General features: G+C 39.8%; 1 non-coding gene across 1 annotated transcript; it reads right to left on the bottom strand.

The window, feature by feature from the left end:
• Positions 1-465: 465 nt before the first annotated feature.
• On the bottom strand, positions 466-572 carry LOC148296593 (small nucleolar RNA R71). Its single transcript, XR_015834187.1, has one exon. It is a non-coding gene; the product is annotated as a small nucleolar RNA R71 (small nucleolar RNA).
• Positions 573-19,682: the final 19,110 nt, after the last annotated feature.

Below are 19,682 nucleotides of genomic sequence, written 5' to 3' on the forward strand. Positions count from 1 at the left end.
GCTCTGGCCACATTTTCAAGTCTTGCTCTCCACACTGAACTTCCTGGTTCTTCACTTTCAAATTCTGAAGCAAGTTCAGACCAAGAAGAAGAAGAAGAGATGGCTGCCAATGAGTTCATGGGAGAACTTGATATCCCAACAATTCCAGCATCTCCTTCAAGCATTTTGCTGCCCACTGTAGCTCGAAATTATGAGCTTAAATCTTCTCATCTTAATATGCTGCCTTCCTTTTATGGTTTACCTAATGAAGATCCATTAACTCATATAAAGGATATTTTTAATGTTGTGAGTTCTTTTCCCTTGACAGGTGTGACAGAAGATCAACTTCGAATGAGAGTGTTTCCATACACTTTGAAGGATAAGGCAAAATATTGGTTGAATTCTTTGAAGCCTGGTTCACTCACTACATGGGTTGCCATTCAAAAGAAGTTCTTGGAGAAATACTTCTCCACGCAAAAGACCGACATGCTTAGGGATAAGATCTTGTTATTTGCACAGCAAGATGACGAGTCGTTTTGTGAAGCATGGGAGAGGTTCAATGGGCTGCTCAATCAATGTCCTCATCATGGGATTCCATTGAAGCTTCAAATGCGTTTGTTTTTTAAAGGACTAACCCCTTCTAGTCATAATATTGTCACGAATTTTGCAGGTGGTTCTTATAAAACCAAAACTCCAGAAGAAACGTACGAACTCTTTGAGGAGATAGCAATGGAGACCCAACATACGGATACAAGAGGTAAACGTGTTGTTAGTGGTTCTAATGATGCTTCTAGTGTGCAGATTTCAAAACTGGAACAAAGCTAGATGCTCTTCTTGCATTAAACTCAAGAAGCCCTCCGAAGGAAGTGTGTAGTATTTGCGAAACTCCTGACCATGCTACCATAGCTTGTCCACTTGGGGCTGGATATCCAGAATTTGTGCAAGAGCAAGCTAAGTTGGTAAATTCCTACAACCAAGGTCCAAGAAATGATCCATACTCTCAAAGTTATAATCCAGGTTGGAGGAATCATCCAAACTTTTCATGGAGGAATACTCAGAATCAAGCCAATCCCCCTTCATTCCAAAAGCCACAACAAACATCATCATTGGAGGATATAGTTAAGCAGATGGCAATCAACCAATCCAATTTCCAGCAAACTACACAAGCTGCCATTGCCAAATTGGAAGTTCAAATAGGCCAATTAGCTGCTGAAATAACTCAAAGAGAACCTGGGAAATGGCCAAGCCAAACCGAGATCAATCCAAAGAACCAAGAAGCCAAGGCCATTCATGTGCTCAGATCAGGTAAGATCATTGATAATAAAGTTGATTCTAATCTTTCAAATGATGTTGTGATTGTAGAAGATGAAGAGGAGGAGACCACGGCTACAGAAGGGGAACATCTCAAAACTTCTCAATCTGCATCTAATGCCAAATCAGATTCTCAGGAATCCAAACAATTCCAATTGCATAAGAGAGATGACAAATTTGTGCCACCACATCTTCAAGAAGATAGATACGTGCCACCCGCTCCATATGTTCCACCGATTCCATTTCCAGGCCGTCTTAAGAAAGCAAAGCAAGATAAGGCTTTTAAAGAGATTTATGATATTTTGAGTAAAGTTAATATCAATTTGCCTTTGCTTGATGTTATTGAACAGATTCCCGCATATGGAAAGTTCATCAAGGACTTGAAAACTCACAAGCTCAATTTCGCTCCAAATGAAGATGTAAAGCTTGACCAGAATGTAAGTGCTGTGTTGCAAAGGAAGCTTCCACCAAAACTAGTTGATCCTGGCAGCTTTGACATTCCCATTAACATTGGAGGCAAGAAGGTTGGAAGAGCCATGTTGGACTTGGGAGCAAGTGTCAATCTAATGCCATATTCATTGTATCAAAAGCTTGGCTTAGAAGGGATGAAGAAGACTTCAGTACGACTTGAACTAGCTGATCATTCTATAAAATATCCAAAAGGTATTGTAGAAGATATTTTAGTTCAAGTTAATACACTAATTCTCCCTGCTGATTTTGTAGTGATGGACATGGAAGACAATCCAAATGGAGATCATGTTGATCGCATTCTCCTAGGCAGGCCATTCATGGCCACTGCAGACACAGTTATCAAAGTGAAAGATAGCACCCTTTCCATGACTGTTCTGGGTGAAACTGTTGAATTTAAAATGCTTAATGCTCTATCTCAATCTTCTATCTCTCTTGATTCTTGCTTTTCAATTGATGTTGTAGATCATGAGGTTTCTTCCAAAATTTTGCAGAGAAGAGGAAGATCTTTGTGAACCGGAGTTCCAAGAAGTGGTGGCTGCCTTAGAAGTGTTTCAACCATACCCACCATCCTTTAGGCCACCACTCGAGCCTCTTGGACCATCATCCACGAAATTGGAGCCATCCATTATCACCCCACCAAAGCTAGAACTTAAACCACTGCCCAATCATCTTAAATATACTTATTTGGGTGCTAACGAAACTCTCCCTGTTATAATTGCTGCAGGTCTCACCTCACATGAAGAAGATAGCTTAATTAAGGTTCTAAAAGAGCATAAAACAGCCATTGGGTGGACCATAGGAAACATCAAAGGAATTAGTCCAAGCATGTGCATGCACCGCATTCTAATGGAAGAAGACAGCAAACCATCCCGTGATGCCCAAAGGAGGCTAAATCCCAACATGAAAGAGGTGGTTAGAGCTGAAGTTTTAAAGCTACTCGATGTAGGAATCATCTACCCAATTTCAGATTCTAAGTGGGTGAGCCCTGTACAAGTTGTTCCGAAGAAGTCCGAAATCACCGTTGTGAAGAATGAGAAGAATGAGATAGTTCCTACATGAACTATCACTGGTTGGAGAGTTTGCATTGATTACAGGAAGTTGAACACATCCACTAGAAAAGATCATTTCCCCTTGCCTTTTATTGATCAAATGCTTGAACGTTTATCTGGCCATGCTTACTATTGTTTTCTTGATGGTTTTTCAGGTTATAATCAAATTCCCATTGCTCCGGAAGACCAAGAGAAAACCACATTCACATGCCCATTTGGTACGTTTGCTTATAGAAGGATGCCATTCGGTTTGTGCAATGCCCCAGCAACTTTCCAAAGATGCATGATGGCAATCTTTTCAGATATGGTGGAACGATTCATTGAGGTATTTATGGATGATTTTTCAGTTTTTGGTTCCTCTTTTGATGATTGTCTTCACCACTTGTCTCTAGTGCTTAAAAGATGCCAGGAAACAAATCTGATTTTGAATTGGGAAAAGTGTCACTTCATGGTGAGGCAAGGCATTGTGCTAGGCCATGTGATTTCAAGCAAGGGAATTGAAGTGGATAAAGCCAAGATCGATCTCATCTCAAATCTGCCACCCCCTACCTCTGTGAAAGGAGTTAGAAGCTTTCTGGGTCATGCTGGATTCTATAGAAGGTTCATCAAAAATTTCTCAAGCATTACAAGGCCATTGTGTAATCTCCTTGCTAAGGATGCTATTTTTGAGTTTAATGAAGCTTGCATGGAAGCCTTTACTACCTTGAAGAGGGAGCTAACTTCAGCCCCTATTATCATAGCTCTAGATTGGTCTTTACCATTTGAAATAATGTGTGATGCCTCTGACTTTGCTATTGGTGCAGTTTTAGGTCAAAAGAAGAACAAGCTCCCCCATGTGATTCATTATGCTAGCCGGACCTTGAATGATGCTCAAATCAACTACTCCACAACAGAAAAGGAGTTCCTTGCTGTGGTTTTTGCTTTAGAAAAATTTCGTTCTTATCTTGTTGGTTCTAAAGTAATTGTTTATTCTGACCATGTAGCTCTTAGATACTTGCTCACTAAGAAGGACCCCAAACCGCGCTTGATTAGATGGATTCTCTTGCTGCAAGAGTTCGATTTGGAGATTCGAGACAAGAAGGGATGTGAGAATGTGGTAGCTGATCATTTGAGCAGAATTGTGGTTGAAGAAAAAGGAGAAGATGTGCTACCCTTGAATGAGACTTTCCCTGATGAACAACTATATGCTGCCCAAGTCAAAGAACCATGGTATGCTGATTTTGTTAATTATCTTGCTTGTGGTGTTCTTAGAAATGATCTAACTTCTCAGGACAAGAAGAAGTTCTTTTCCATGGTGAAACATTATGTCTAGGATGAACCTTTCTTATTCAAGCATTGCCCGGATCAACTCATCAGAAGATGTGTTCCAGAAGAAGAGCAAGAAAGCATACTTAGGCATAGCCACGAATTGGCCTGTGGAGGTCACTTTGGAGCTAAGAAAACAGCACTTAAAATTCTCCAATCTGGTTTCTTTTGGCCCACTCTATTCAAAGATGCGTTTAATTTTTGTGTTAAGTGTGATAGGTGTCAAAGGATGGGGAACATAAGTCGCAGGAACGAAATGCCATTGAATAGCATACTTGTTGTGGAGCTCTTCGATGTGTGGGGTATTGATTTCATGGGACCATTCCCATCTTCCTTTGGTTGTACTTACATACTTGTTGCTGTTGATTATGTGTCTAAATGGGTGGAAGCCATAGCCACCAAAACCAATGATCATAAGGTGGTGCTCAAGTTCTTGAAGGATAATATTTTCACAAGGTTTGGTACTCCAAGGGCTGTCATTAGTGATGGAGGCAGCCACTTCTGTAACAAGCCATTCGAAGCACTCATGAAGAAGTACAACATCACCCATCGAGTCTCTACACCATATCATCCACAAACTTCTGGTCAAGTGGAAATAAGCAATAGAGAAATTAAGCACATCCTGGAGAAGGTGGTGAACAATACAAGGAAAGATTGGGCAGCCAAGCTCAATGATTCATTATGGGCTTATAGGACTGCATATAAGACTCCCATTGGAATGAGCCCTTATCGTCTTGTGTTTGGGAAAGCTTGTCACCTGCCAATGGAGCTTGAACACAATGCTTTTTGGGCCATCAAGAAGTTAAATTTTGATCTAGACAAGGCAGGCCATGCAAGAAAGTTTCAGCTCAATGAATTGGAAGAAATTAGACATGAGTCTTATGAGAATGCAAAGCTTTACAAAGAACGAACCAAGAGTTACCATGACAGAAACATTCAACGGAAAGAGTTCTCCAAAGGTATGTCAGTTCTTTTGTTTAACTCACGATTGCGTCTCTTTCTAGGAAAATTGAAGTCTAGATGGCAAGGCCCATTCACCGTGGTCAATGTTTCTCCCTATGGAGCTGTGGAGATTCAAAACCCTAAAGACGGCTCAACTTTCAAAGTAAATAGACAACGTTTAAAGCCATTCTATGAGGGAATTTCAGCTGGCATTCAAACAGGCCATGTGGTGGATCAACTTCCCTTTGTACCATCAACTTAGCTGATCACATAATGTCTTGCCAAGACAGTAACTAAGGCGCTTCTTGGGAGGCAACCCATGTGTTCAAGAAGAAGGTGCTTGGTAGCAATCGACCTAATCGCATCAAGGGGGAGCATTTCTATCCTTTCTCTTTACTTGTTTTGTCTTTATTTTAGTCATTTTAAGTTTCTGTTTCTTTAAATAAATAAATAAAATTTTTTATAAAAAAGAAAAAAAGAAGAATTTTTTTTTTCATATGAGCTAACTTTTGGTAACCCCAGTGAGCACCTCCGTCAATACAGTGTCTAGGAGTTCTTTAGGCGACACCTTCGGTGTCTAAGAAGTTTGGGTTTTAAGCGGGACCATTGTGACCCCTCCAACCTTCCCGGATCCCCTGGCTGTGTTTTCTGAGGCCCTTAACTGGTCATCCGTGAGTTTGTTGTATATATATATATATATATATATATATATATATATATATTTTTTTTTCTAAACCTTTTTCTTAACTTTTCCCTTTATCATTTACTTGTTCTCAATCATCTTTACTTTGCATTAACATTGAGGACAATGTTCAATTCAGGTCTGGGGGGAAGGTTTTCAAATTTCATTCATTTGTGTTTTCAATTTTCGTTCATTTGTCACTAATTTAATTTTTTTTTTTTTAATGTCTTACAATCGATGCTATGGAGCTGCCATTGAGGTTTCATATCAGAATTTTGCACTTCACAAAGCTTTGGCTCTTAGAATTCTGGTGGCTAAAGTACCATGCTCAAATTCTCGAAGGAGAATAGTGGAGACTACCCTAGTGAGCTATATTGAGCCTAATTGCTTTCTTGAGAGGGTTTAAAGTGTTTCTATTTCTCATCCCAATTTATTTTCTTCATTTCACTCTAAATGATCTCATTATTCCATTTTGATTGAATACTAAGGATGATTCTCTTTTGCAGATATCATGTGCTTGCTCTCATTCATGAATGAACTCATTGAAGTGATGCTAGGCTATGTGTGCATAACCATTCTGTGTGCTTTCTTTTCACCCTACCTATATGTGTGTTCCATCAACCCTCTTGAAGCCAAACACTTAAAGCCTTTTCTTCTATCACCCTCATCATTTCCCTACCTTTGTATCTGAATCTGAGATACTTGACCTATTGTAGCCATACCCTATAGCTTAGAAATATACCAAGGTGTGCCAAGATAAAGTTTGAAGCAAGGAAGTTGCTGCCATGTGCCTAAATGAAAGATGGTGTGAATCTGTGCAATGAAGTTAATGAAGATGCAGATCAAATCAACGAAGATGAAAGTGTTTCGATTTGATCTAAGTGTAAAAAAATAAAAATAAATATAAAGTCCATGCCAGGTGGTACCATGAAGTTTGCAGCCATGCCATTATAAGTCAATGCTACCTTGCAGATCATTGAAGAATGCAACCTTGGTATGTTCTTAAGTTACTTGTTTTTCCTTCCAATTCTTCCATTTCCCCTAACCTTACCTTTCATTACAACCTTGTGAAAGACCTAGCTGATCTTTGAGGATGTATTCATGGGTGCTGGTAAGTATGTGTGTATCTCTATTCTTAGTATTTGATTCCCTTCATGAGATCTAACCAAATATTGTGCTTCTATTTCATATACTCACTTAAGCTTGTTTGAGAGAATAAAACCATTGGTTCTGAGTGATTGAGTGTTATCTGTGAGAATTAGAGTCGAAGCATGTTCTTTATTCAAGGTTTGAGTGTGCTTGCTTTGAAACCGTGTGCCTTTGAGCTATAGCTTCCACATTACACACTGATTGATCACCTATCTTGGCAACTCTATGGTGTTGGAGGTATGACTAAAGTTTTCTTTCGTTCTCATTAGTTGATTTCAAGTTTTACTAACCACTTTTTTTTGTAGAGTTAGTAATGCGTTTGTGGGTATCGTTTCTGTAAAACCCTCAGGAGACACAACTCCTCCTACTAGGGATGCCTAGAGGTTTAAAGGCTTGTTGCATGCGCTTAATGCAATCGACTTACCTGCGGAAGTGGTTTAATTAACTTCTTGTTTTGTTTTTAACTTTGTTTTGTGTTGTTTTGCTCGAGGACTAGCAAAATCTAGGTATGGGGGTATTTGATCAGTTCATAATTGTATATCATTTTGTACCCCTCTAGCTTATGATTTGGTTATGTTATTGAGTTAAACTTGTGCTTTTAATCCCTTTTCTGTTTATCATTCAGTTCATTGGGCCTTAGATAGCAATTGTGGCTTTGGATAGGAAAAGATGCAAAATTGTGCAAAAACGAGCAGACTGAGTTAGCAATTTGTTTCGGCCTTAACTTCCTCCTCCCAACTTGTGTTGGCCCAATTAATATGTGGTTGGAAAGAAGAGATTCTGAACTGCAAGATGGACTGCTAAAACGTATCAATTGATGAAGCCAAACCCAATCCATGGGCCCATTAAAATGCACACCATACATTCTAGTCTATTTTCGACAGTCAACTTGCAAGGCCGAAAACATACACTTATACTGCTCAGATGGAAATGCATTCTTCATCACAGTTGTTCCAATGGGTTTCTATTATGACATACCCAAATTTGAGCCCCATTGGATACATATTGAAATCTCAGGCCTTCATACACCAAGTCTGGTTCAGCAGCATCTTTTATTTCCAGCAACCAAAAGAAAACCCACATGGGTTGGCAGCAAAAGGCAGCCACAATTGAACACCTTTGAACACCCATGTGAAGAAAGCTTGAGGTGCAGCAAAAGAAGTATGGGATGGGATTGATTCCAACCACACTAACATAGACAAGATGAAGTGAGAGTTATGAGTTGTATTAAATGAGGAATGGTGGTGTTGGATTTCATCATGATGTTCCTCCCTCTTAGCCCTATAAATAGAGGAGTCTTCAAGCTACAAAATTCACTTCAGCCATCCTCCACACTTCCATCATTCCATCAACACATCCAGAAATCATCCTCATACATTCCCACAACCCCAAACACTCAAGCAATCAACCCAATACTCTAAACTGCCCAAAAATCACCAAAACAGCTCCAGAAAACCTCCCTTCCATTTCCCTACGAATTTCCTCTTTCTCAACCATCACCACTCACCCAAACTCATCCCAAATCACCTCCATATCCTTCATACATCCTTCTAGACGTGGAGAAGCTCTTGGAGAAGCATTGGACACCGCAAGAACTTCAGAAAAGGGTTTTTCTACTCTTATGGCATTCATTATGTTTTCCCATTTCTGTTTTAGTTTCTTTTCCATTATGAGTAGCTAAATCCATAACTAGGGCTTCGATGTAACCTAACATGAATATTCTGGGTTTATAAGTTTGAAGTTTGGAGTTTCAAGTTTGATTCATGATTCATGTTCTTATTCATTATGCTTATAAGTTAACATGCTTGTTTGAATGATTGATCACCATTAGAACTTGTTTGTTAACTATCTTGGTTTGAATTAAGAGTAGACACCATGCTTTAATTCGAATTGAACTATGAATAGGAAGAGTATGTATGGACATTCGACAACATGGATTAGATACATGCTTGGTTGTTTAAATTGTTCTTCTATGCTTAATGGGTTCCTAATGCTTAATTTTAGGTTAGACAACAAATGATCAAATTAGGGAATTAGGAACACAAGGTTAGGACCAAACACCATGGCCTAATCATACTTTAGCTAGAATCAATCTTTGAATCTGAATTAGACTTGTTACTTGACTCCTTATAACCCAGAATTGAATTGTTATGGTGATTCGAATGCCCTAGTCTCCAAATCTGTTTTCCATCCCTTAAAACCACTCTTTGTTACATTTGTTTACTTGTTTTTGTTTGCAATTTCATTTTGCTTATTTTGTTCAACAATCACAACCACTCTTGCTTTAAATTCTGTTTTAGACATAACCTCCTACTTTCTTGAATTTGGTAAGCTAAGTACATAACTAGTTTTAACTTCTCAGTCTTCATGGGTACGACCTCGTACTTGTCTTGCTATACTACTAATTGCCCCGTACAATTGCGAGTTAACATAATAATTAACAACAAATTTTGGCGCCGTTGCCGGGGATTTCACTCAAACTTAACCAAATGACTCCTCCCACCATATTATGATGTTGCCCCAGTTTTGGGCTCGATCCGAAATCAATAGGTGTTAGAAATTGGACAATTCAAGTTCAAAGGCAGTTCGTTCCAAATTGGAGTGGTTGGTGTTTTGGGTAGTTCTAGAGATCGGATTTCACCCAAACTTAACCAAATGACACCTCCCACCATATTATGATGTTGCCCAAGTTTTGGGCTCGATCCGAAATCAATAGGTCTAAGAAATTGGACAATTTATGTTCAAAGGCAGTTCGTTCCTAATCGGAGTGGTTGGTGTATTCCACAGTTCTAGAGATTGGATTTCACTCAAAACTAACCAAATGACTCCTCCCACCAAATTATGATGTTGCTAAAGTTTTGGGCTCGATCCGAAATCAATAGGTGTAAGAAATTGGACAATTCAAGTTTAAAGGCAGTTCGTTCCAAGTTGGAGTGGTTGGTGTTTTGGGTAGTTCTAGAGATCGGATTTCACTCAAACTTAACCAAATGACTCCCCCCACCATATTATATTGTTGCCCCAGTTTTGGGCTCGATCCGAAATCAATAGGTCTTAGAAATTGGACAATTTAAGTTCACAGGCTGTTCATTCCTAATTGGAGTGGTTGGTGTTTTGGGTAGTTCTATAGATCGGATTTCATTCAAACATAACCAAATGAGTCCTCCCACCATATTATGATGCTGCCCCAGTTTTGGGATCGATCCGAAATAAATAGGTGTAAGAAATTGGACAATTCAAGTTCAAAGGCAGTTCATTCCTAATTGGAGTGGTTGGTGTTTTGGGTAGTTCTAGAGATCGGATTTCACTCAAACCCAACCGAATGACTCCTCCCACCATATTATGATGCTGGCCAAGTTTTGGGCTCGATCCGAAATCAATAGGTGTAAGAAATTGGACAATTCAGGTTCAAAGGCAGTTCGTTCCTAATTGGAGTGGTTGGTGTTTTGGGTAGTTCTAGAGATCGGATTTCACTCAAACTTAACCAAACCAATCCTCCCACCATATTATGATGTTGCCCAAATTTTGGGCTCGATCCGAAATCAATAGGTGTAAGAAATTGGACAATTTATGTTCAAAGGTAGTTCGTTCCTAATCGGAGTGGTTGGTGTATTCCACAGTTCTAGAGATCGGATTTCACTCAAAACTAACCAAATGACTCCTCCCACCATATTATGATGTTGCCCAAGTTTTGGGCTCGATCAGAAATAAATAAGGGTAAGAAATTGGACAATTCAAGTTCAAAGGTAGTTCGTTCCTAATCGGAGTGGTTGGTGTTTTGGGTAGTTCTTGAAATCCGATTTCACTCAAAAGTAACCAAATGACTCCTCCCACCATATTATGATGTTGCCCCAGTTTTGGGCTCGATCCGAAATCAATAGGTGAAAGAAATTGGACAATTCAAGTTCAAAGGCAGTACGTTCCTAATTGGAGTGGTTGGTGTTTTGGCTAGTTCTAGAGATCGGATTTCACTCAAACTTAACCAAATGACTCCTCCCACCATATTATGATGTTCCCCAAGTTTTGGGCTCGATCAGAAATAAATAGGGGTAAGAAATTGGACAATTCAAGTTCAAAGGCAGTTCGTTCCTAATCGTAGTGGTTGGTGTTTTGGGTAGTTCTAGAGATCGGATTTCACTCAAGCTCAACTAAATGACTCCTCCCACCATATTATGTTGTTGTCCCAGTTTTGGGCTTGATCCGAAATCAATACGTGTAAGAAATTGGACCATTCAAGTTCAAAGGCCGTTCGTTCCTAATTGGGGTGGTTTGGTGTATTGGGTAGTTCTAGACATCGGATTTCACTCAAACTTAACCAAATGACTCCTCCCACCACATTATGATGTTGAACAAGTTTTGGGCTCGATCCGAAATCAATATGTGTAAGAAATTCGAAAATTCAAGTTCAAAGGCAGTTCGTTCCAAATTGGAGTGGTTGGGGTAATTCATTGTTCTAGCGATTGGATTTTACTCAAAACACACCAAATGACTCCTCCCACCATATTATGATGTTGCCCAAGTTTTGGGCTCGATCCGAAATGAATATGTGTAAGAAATTGGACAATTTATGTTCAAAGGCAGTTCGTTCCTAATCGGAGTGGTTGCTGTATTCCATAGTTCTAGAGATCGGATTTCACTCAAAACTAACCAAATGACTCCTCCCACCATATTACAATGTTGCCCAAGTTTTGGGATCGATCCGAAATCAATAGGTGAAAGAAATTGGACAATTAAAGTTCAAAGGCAGTACATTCCTAATTGGAGTGGTTGGTGTTTTGGGTAGTTCTAGAGATCGGATTTCACTCAAACTTAACCAAATGACTCCTACCACCATATTATGATGTTGCCCAAGTTTTGGGCTCGATCCGAAATCAATAGGTGTTAGAAATTGGACAATTCAAGTTGAAAGGCAGTTCGTTCCTAATTGGAGTGGTTGGTGTTTTGGGTAGTTCTAGAGATCGGATTTGACTCAAACTTAACCAAATGACCCCTCCCACCATATTATGATGTTGCCCAAGTTTTGGGCTCGATCCGAAATCAAAAGGTGTAAGAAATTGGACAATCCATGTTCAAAGGCAGTTCGTTCCTAATTGGAGTGGTTGGTGTTTTGGGTATTTCTAGAGATTGGATTTCACTCAAACTTAACCAAGTGACTCCTCCCACCATATTATGATGTTGCCCAAGTTTTGGGCTCGATCCGAAATCAATAGGTGTAAGAAAGTGGACAATTTCTGTTCAATGGCAGTTCATTCCTAATCGGAGTGGTTGGTATATTCCATAGTTCTAGAGATCGGATTGAAATCAAAACTAACCAAATGACTCCTTCCACCATATTATGATGTTGCTCAATTTTTGGGCTCGTTCCGAAATCAATAGGTGTAAGAAATTGGACAATTTTTGTTCAAAGGCAGTTCGTTCCTAATCGGAGTGGTTGGTATATTCCATAGTTCTAGAGATCGGATTTAAATCAAAACTAACCAAATGACTCCTCCCACCATATTATGATGTTGCTCAATTTTTGGGCTCGATACGAAATCAATAGGTGTAAGAAATTGGACAATTCAAGTTCAAAGGCAGTTCGTTCCTAATTGGAGTGTTTGGTGTTTTGGGTAGTTCTTGGGATCGGATTTCACTCAAACTTAACCAAATGTCCCCTTCCACCATATTATGTGTTGTCCAAGTTTTGGGCTCGATCCGAAATCAAAAGTTTTAAGAAATTGGATTTCACTCAAAACTAACCAAATGACTCCTCCCACCATATTATGATGTTGACCAAGTTTTGGGCTCGATCCGAAATCAATTGGTGTAAGAAATTGGCCAATTCAAGTTCAAAGGCAGTTCGTTCCTAATTGGAGTGGTTGGTGTTTCCGGTAGTTCTAGGGATCGGATTTCACTCAAACTTAACCAAATGACTCCTCCCACCATATTATGTTGTTGCCCAACTTTTGGGCTCGATCCGAAATAAATATGGGTAAGAAATTGGACAATCCATGTTCAAAGGCAGTTCGTTCCTAATTGGAGTGGTTGGTGTTTTGGGTAGTTCTAGAGATCGGATTTCACTCAAACTTAACCAACTGACTCCTCCCACCATATTATGTTGTTGCCCAAGTTTTGGGCTAGATCCGAAATCAATAGGAGCATGAAATTGGAAAATTCAAGTTCAAAGGCAGTTCGTTCCTAATTGGAGTGGTTGGTGTTTTGGCTAGTTCTAGAGATCGTATTTCACTCAAACTTAACCAAATGACTCCTCCCACCATATTATGATGTTGCCCAACTTTTGGGCTCGATCCGAAATCAATAGGTGTAAGAAATTGGACAATTCAAGTTCAAACGCAGTTCGTTCCTAATTGGAGTGGTTGGTGTTTTGGGTAGTTCTAGAGATCGGATTTCACTCAAACTTAACCAACTGACTCCTCCCACCATATTATGATGTTGCCCAAGTTTTGGGCTCGATCCGAAATCAATAGGTGTAAGAAATTGGACAATTTATGTTCAAAGGAAGTTCGTTCCTAATCGGAGTGGTTGGTATATTCCATAGTTTTAGAGATCGGATTTAAATCAAAACTAACCAAATGACTCCTCCCACCATATTATGATGTTGCTCAATTTTTGCGCTCGATCCGAAATCAATAGGTGTAAGAAATTGGACAATTTATGTTCAGAGGCAGTTCGTTCCTAATCGGAGTGTTTGGTATATTCCATAGTTCTAGAGATCGGATTTAAATGAAAACTAACCAAATGACTCCTCCCACCGTATTATGATGTTGCTCAATTTTTGGCCTCGATCCGAAATCAATAGGTGTTAGAAATTGGACAATTCAAGTTGAAAGGCAGTTCGTTCCTAATTGGAGTGGTTGGTGTTTTGGGTAGTTCTAGAGATTGGATTTGACTCAAACTTAACCAAATGACCCCTGCCACCATATTATGATGTTGTCCAAGTTTTGGGCTTGATACGAAATCAAAAGGTGTAAGAAATTGGACAATTTATGTTCAAAGGCAGTTCGTTCCTAATCGGAGTGGTTGGTGTATTCCATAGTTCTAGAGATTGGATTTCACTCAAAACTAACGAAATGACTCCTCCCACGATATTATGATGTTGCCCAAGTTTTGGGCTCGATCCGAAATCAATAGGTGTAAGAAATTGGACAATTCAAGTTCAAAGGCAATTCGTTCCTAATTGGAGTGGTTGGTGTATTGGGTAGTTCTAGAGATCGGATTTTACTCAAACTTAACCAAACGACTCCTCCAACCATATTATGATGTTGCCCAAGTTCTGGGCTAGATCCGAAATAAATAGGGGTAAGAAAGTGGACAATCCGTGTTCAAAGGCAGTTCGTTCCTAACTGGAGTGGTTGGTGTTTTGGGTAGTTCTAGAGATCGGATTTCACTCAAACTTAACCAAATGACTCCTCCCACCATATTATGATGTTGCCCAAGTTTTGGGCTTGATCCGAAATCAATAGGTGTAAGAAATTGGACAATTTACGTTCAAAGGCAGTTCGTTCCTAATCGGAGTGGTTGGTATATTCCATAGTTCTGGAGATCGGATTGAAATCAAAACTAACCAAATGACTCCTCCCACCATATTATGATGTTGCTCAATTTTTGGGCACGATCCGAAATCAATAGGTGCAAGAAATTGGACAATTCAAGTTCAAAGGCAGTTCGTTCCTAATTGGAGTGGTTGGTGTTTTGGGTACCTCTATGGATCGGATTTCACTCAAACTTTACCAAATGACTCCTCCCACCATATGATGATGTTGCCCAAGGCTTGGGCTCGATCCGAAATCAGTAGGTGTAAGAAATTGGACAATTTATGTTCAAAGGCAGTTCGTTCCTAATCGAAGTCGTTGGTGTATTCCATAGTTCTAGAGATCGGATTTTACTCAAACTTAAACAAATGACTCCTCCCACCATATTATGATGTTGCCCATGTTTTGGGCTCGATCCGAAGTAGATAGGGGTAAGAAATTGGACAATTCAAGTTGAAAGGCAGTTCGTTCCTAATTGGAGTGGTAGGTGTTTTCGGTAGTTCTAGAGATCGGATTTCACTCAAACTTAACCAAATGACTCCTCCCACCACATTATGTTATTGCCCAAGTTTTGGGCTCGACCCGAAATAAATAAGGGTAAGAAATTGGACAATTCAAGTTCAAATGCAGTTCGTTCCTAATTCGAGTGGTTGGTGTTTTGGGTAGTTCTAGAGATCGGATTTCACTCAAACTTAACCAAATGACTCCTCCCACCGTATTATGATGTTGCCCAAGTTTTGGGATTGATCCGAAATCAATAGGTGTAAGAAATTGGACAATTTATGTACAAAGGCAGTTCGTTCCTAATCGGAGTGGTTGGTATATTCCATAGTTCTAGAGATCAAATTTCACTGAAAACTAACCAAATGACTCCTCGCAGGATATTATGATGTTGCTCAATTTTTGGGCACGATCCGAAATCAATAGGTGTAAGAAATTGGACAATTCAAGTTCAAAGGCTGTTCGTTCCTAATTGGAGTGGTTGGTGTTTTGGGTAGTTCTATGGACCGGATTTCGCTCAAACTTAACCAAATGACTCCTCCCACCATATTATAATGTTGCCCAAGTTTTGGGCTCAATCCGAAATCAATAGGTGTAAGAAATTGGACAATTTATGTTCAAAGGCAGTTCGTTCCTAATCGGAGTGTTTGGTGTATTCCATAGTTCTAGAGATCGGATTTCACTCAAAACAAACAAAATGACTCCTCCCACCATATTATGATGTTGCCCAAGTTTTGGGCTTGATTCGAAATCAATAGGTGTAAGAAATTGGACAATTTACGTTCAAAGGCAGTTCGTTCCTAATCGGAGTGGTTGGTATATTCCATAGTTCTAGAGATCGGATTTCACTCAAAACTAACAAAATGACTCCTCCCACCATATTATGATGTTGCCCAAGTTTTGGGCTCGATCCGAAATCAATAGGTGTAAGAAAGTGGACAATTCAAGTTCAAAGGCAGTTCGTTCCTAATTGGAGTGGATGGTGTTTTGGGTAGTTCTAGAGATCGGATTTCACTCAAACTTATCCAAATGACTCCTCCTACCATATTATGATATTGCCCAAGTTTTGGGCTCGATCCGAAATCAATAGGTGTTAGAAATTGTACAATTGAAGTTCAAAGGCAGTTCGTTCCTAATTGGAGTGGTTGGTGTTTTGGGTTGTTCTAGAGATCAGATTTCACTCAAACTTAACCAAATGACTCCTCCCACCATATTATGATGTTGCCCAAGTTCTGGGCTCGATCAGAAATAAATAGGGGTAAGAAATTGGAGAATTCATGTTCAAAGGAAGTTCGTTCCTAATTGGAGTGGTTGGTGTTTTGGGTAGTTCTGGAGATCGGATTTCACACAAACTTAACCAAATGACTCCTCCCACCATATTATGATGTTGCCCAAGTTTTGGGCTCGATCCGATATCAATAGGTGTAAGAAATTGGACAATTCATGTTCAAAGGCAGTTCGTTCCAAATTGGAGTGGTTGGAGTTTTCGGTAGTTCTAGAGATTGGATTTAACTCAAACTTAACCAAATGACTCCTCCCACCATATTATGATGTTGCCCAAGTTTTGGGCTCGATCCGAAATCAATAGGTGTAAGAAATTGGACAATTCAAGTTCAAAAGCAGTTCGTTCCTAATTGGGGTGGTTGGTGTATTGGGTAGTTCTAGGGATCGGATTTCCCTCAAACTTAACCAAATGACTCCTCCCACCATATTATGATGTTTCCCAAGTTTTGGGCTCGATCCGAAATCAATAGGGGTAAGAAGGTGGACAATTCATGTTCAAAGGCAGTTCGTTCCTAATCGGAGTGGTTGTTGTATTCCATCGTTCTAGAGATCCGATTTCACTCAAAACTAACCAAATGACTCCTCCCACCATATTGTGATGTTGCCCAAGTTTTGGGCTCGATCCGAAATCAATAGGTGTAAGAAATTGTACAATTCAAGTTCAAGGGCAGTTCGTTCCTAATTGGAGTGGTAGGTGTTTTGGGTAGTTCTAGAGATTGGATTTCACTCAAACAAAACCAAATGACTCCTCCCACCATATTATGATGTTGCCCAAGTTTAGGGCTCGATCCGAAATGAATAGGTGTAAAAAATTGGACAATTTATGTTCAAAGGCAGTTCGTTCCTAACTTAACCAAATGACTCCTCCCACGATATTGTGATGTTGCCCATGTTTTGGGCTTGATACGAAATCAATAGGTGTAAGAAATTGGATAATTCAAGTTCAAAGGCAGTTCGTTCCTAATCGGAGTGGTTGGTGTTTTGGGTAGTTCTAGAGATCTGATTTCACTCAAACTTATCCAAATGACTCCTCCCACCATATTATGATGTTGCCCAAGTTTTGGGCTCAATCCGAAATCAATAGGTGCAAGAAAGTGGACAATTTATGTTCAAAGGCGGTTCGTTCCTAATCGGAGTGGTTGCTGTATTCCATAGTTCTAGAGATCGGACTTCACTCAAAACAAACCAAATGACTCCTCCCACCATATTAAGATATTGCCCAAGTTTTGGGCTCAATCCGAAATCAGTAGGTGTAAGAAATTGGACAATTTATGTTGAAAGGCAGTTCGTTCCTACTCGGAGTGGTTGTTCTATTCCATAGTTCTGGTGATCGGATTTCACTCAAAACTAACCAAATGACTCCTCCCACCATATTATGATATTGCCCAAGTTTTGGGCTCGATCCGAAATCAATAGGTTCAAGAAATTGGACAATTCAAGTTCAAAGGCAGTTCGTTCCTAATTGGAGTGGTTGGGGTTTTGGGTAGTTGTAGAGATCGGATTTCACTCAAACTTAACCAAATGACTCCTCCCACCATATTTTGATGTTGCCCAAGTTTTGGGCTCGATCCGAAATCAATAGGTGTAAGAAACTGGAAAATTTTAGTTCAAAGCAAGTTCGTTCCTAATTGGAGTGGTTGGGGTTTTGGGTAGTTCTAGAGATTGGATTTCACTCAAACTTAACCAAATCACTACTCCCAACATATTATGATGTTGCCCAAGTTTTGGGCTCGATCCGAAATCAATAGGTGTAAGAAATTCGAAAATTTTAGTTCAAAGGCAGTTCGTTCCTAATTGGAGTGGTTGGTGTTTTGGGTAGTTCTAGGGATCGGATTTCACTCAAACTTAACCAAATGACTCCTCCCACCATATTGTGATGTTGCCCAAGTTTTGGGCTCAATCCGAAATCAATAGGTGCAAGAAAGTGGACAAGTTATGTTCAAAGGCGGTTCGTTCCTAATCGGAGTGGTTGCTGTATTCCATAGTTCTAGAGATCGGACTTCACTCAAAACAAACCAAATGACTCCTCCCACCATATTATGATGTTGCCCAAGTTTTGGGCTCGATTTGAAATCAGTATGTGTAAGAAATTGGACAATTCAAGTTCAAGGGCAGTTCGTTCCTAATTGGAGTGGTTGGTGTTTTTGGTAGTTCTAGAGATCGGATTTCACTCAAACTTAACCAAATGACTCCTCCCACCATATTGTGATGTTGCCCAAGTTTTGGGCTCGATTCGAAATCAATAGGTGTAAGAAATTGGACAATTAAAGTTCAAAGGCAGTTCGTTTCTAAATGGGGTGGTTGGTGTATTAGGTAGTTCCAGAGATCGGATTTCACACAAACTTAACCAAATGACTCGTCCCACCGTATTATGATGTTGCCCAAGTTCTGGGCTCGATCCGAAATCAGTAGGTGTAAGAAATTGGACAATTTATGTTCCAAGGCAGTTCGTTCCTAATTGGAGTGGTTGGTGTTTTGGCTAGAGATCGGATTCCACTCAAACTTAACCAAATGACTCCTCCCACCATATTATGATGTTGCCCAAGTTTTGGGCTCGATCCGAAATCAATAGGTGTAAGAAATTGGACCATTCAAGTTCAAAGGCAGTTCGTTCCTAATCGGAGTGGTTGATGTATTCCACAGTTCTAGAGATCCGATTTCACTCAAAACTAACCAAATGACTCCTCGCCCCATATTATGATGTTGCCCAGGTTTTGGGCTCGATCTGAAATCAATAGGTGTAAGAAATTCGACAATTCAAGTGCAAAGGCAGTTCGTTCCTGATTGGAGTGGTTGGTGTTTTGTGTAGTTCTAGAGGTCGGATTTCATTCAAACTTAACCAAATGACTCCTCCCACCATATTATGATGTTGCCCAAGTTTTGGGCTCGATCCGAAATCTATAGGTGTAAGAAATTGGACAATTCAAATTCAAAGGCAGTTCGTTCCTAATTGGACTGGTTGGTGTTTTGGGTAGTTCAAGAGATCGGATTTCACTCAAACTTAACCAAATGAGTCCGCCCACCATATTATGATGTTGCCCCAGTTTTGGGCTCAATCCGAAATCAATAGGTGTAAGAAATTGGACAATTCAAGTTCAAAGGCAGTTCGTTCCTAATTGAAGTGGTTGGTCTGTTGGGTAGTTCTAGAGATCGGATTTCACTCAAACATAACCAAATCACTCCTCCCACCATATTATGATGTTGCCCCAGTTTTGGGCTCGATCCGAAATCAATAGGTGTAAGAAATTGGAAAATTTATGTTCAAAGGCAGTTCCTTCCTAATCGGAGTGGTCGGTGTGTTCCATAGTTCTAGAGATCGGATTTCACTCAAACTTAACCAAATGACTCCTCCCACCATATTATGATGTTGCCAAAGTTTTGGGCTCGATCCGAAATCAATAGGTGTAAGAAATTGGACAATTCAAGTTCAAAGGCAGTTCGTTCCTAATTGAAGTGGTTGGTGTTTTGGGTAGTTCTAGA

Source organism: Prunus avium, chromosome 2, assembly GCF_965620075.1.
Source record: "Prunus avium chromosome 2, drPruAviu1.hap1.1, whole genome shotgun sequence".
Lineage (NCBI taxonomy): Eukaryota > Viridiplantae > Streptophyta > Magnoliopsida > Rosales > Rosaceae > Prunus > Prunus avium.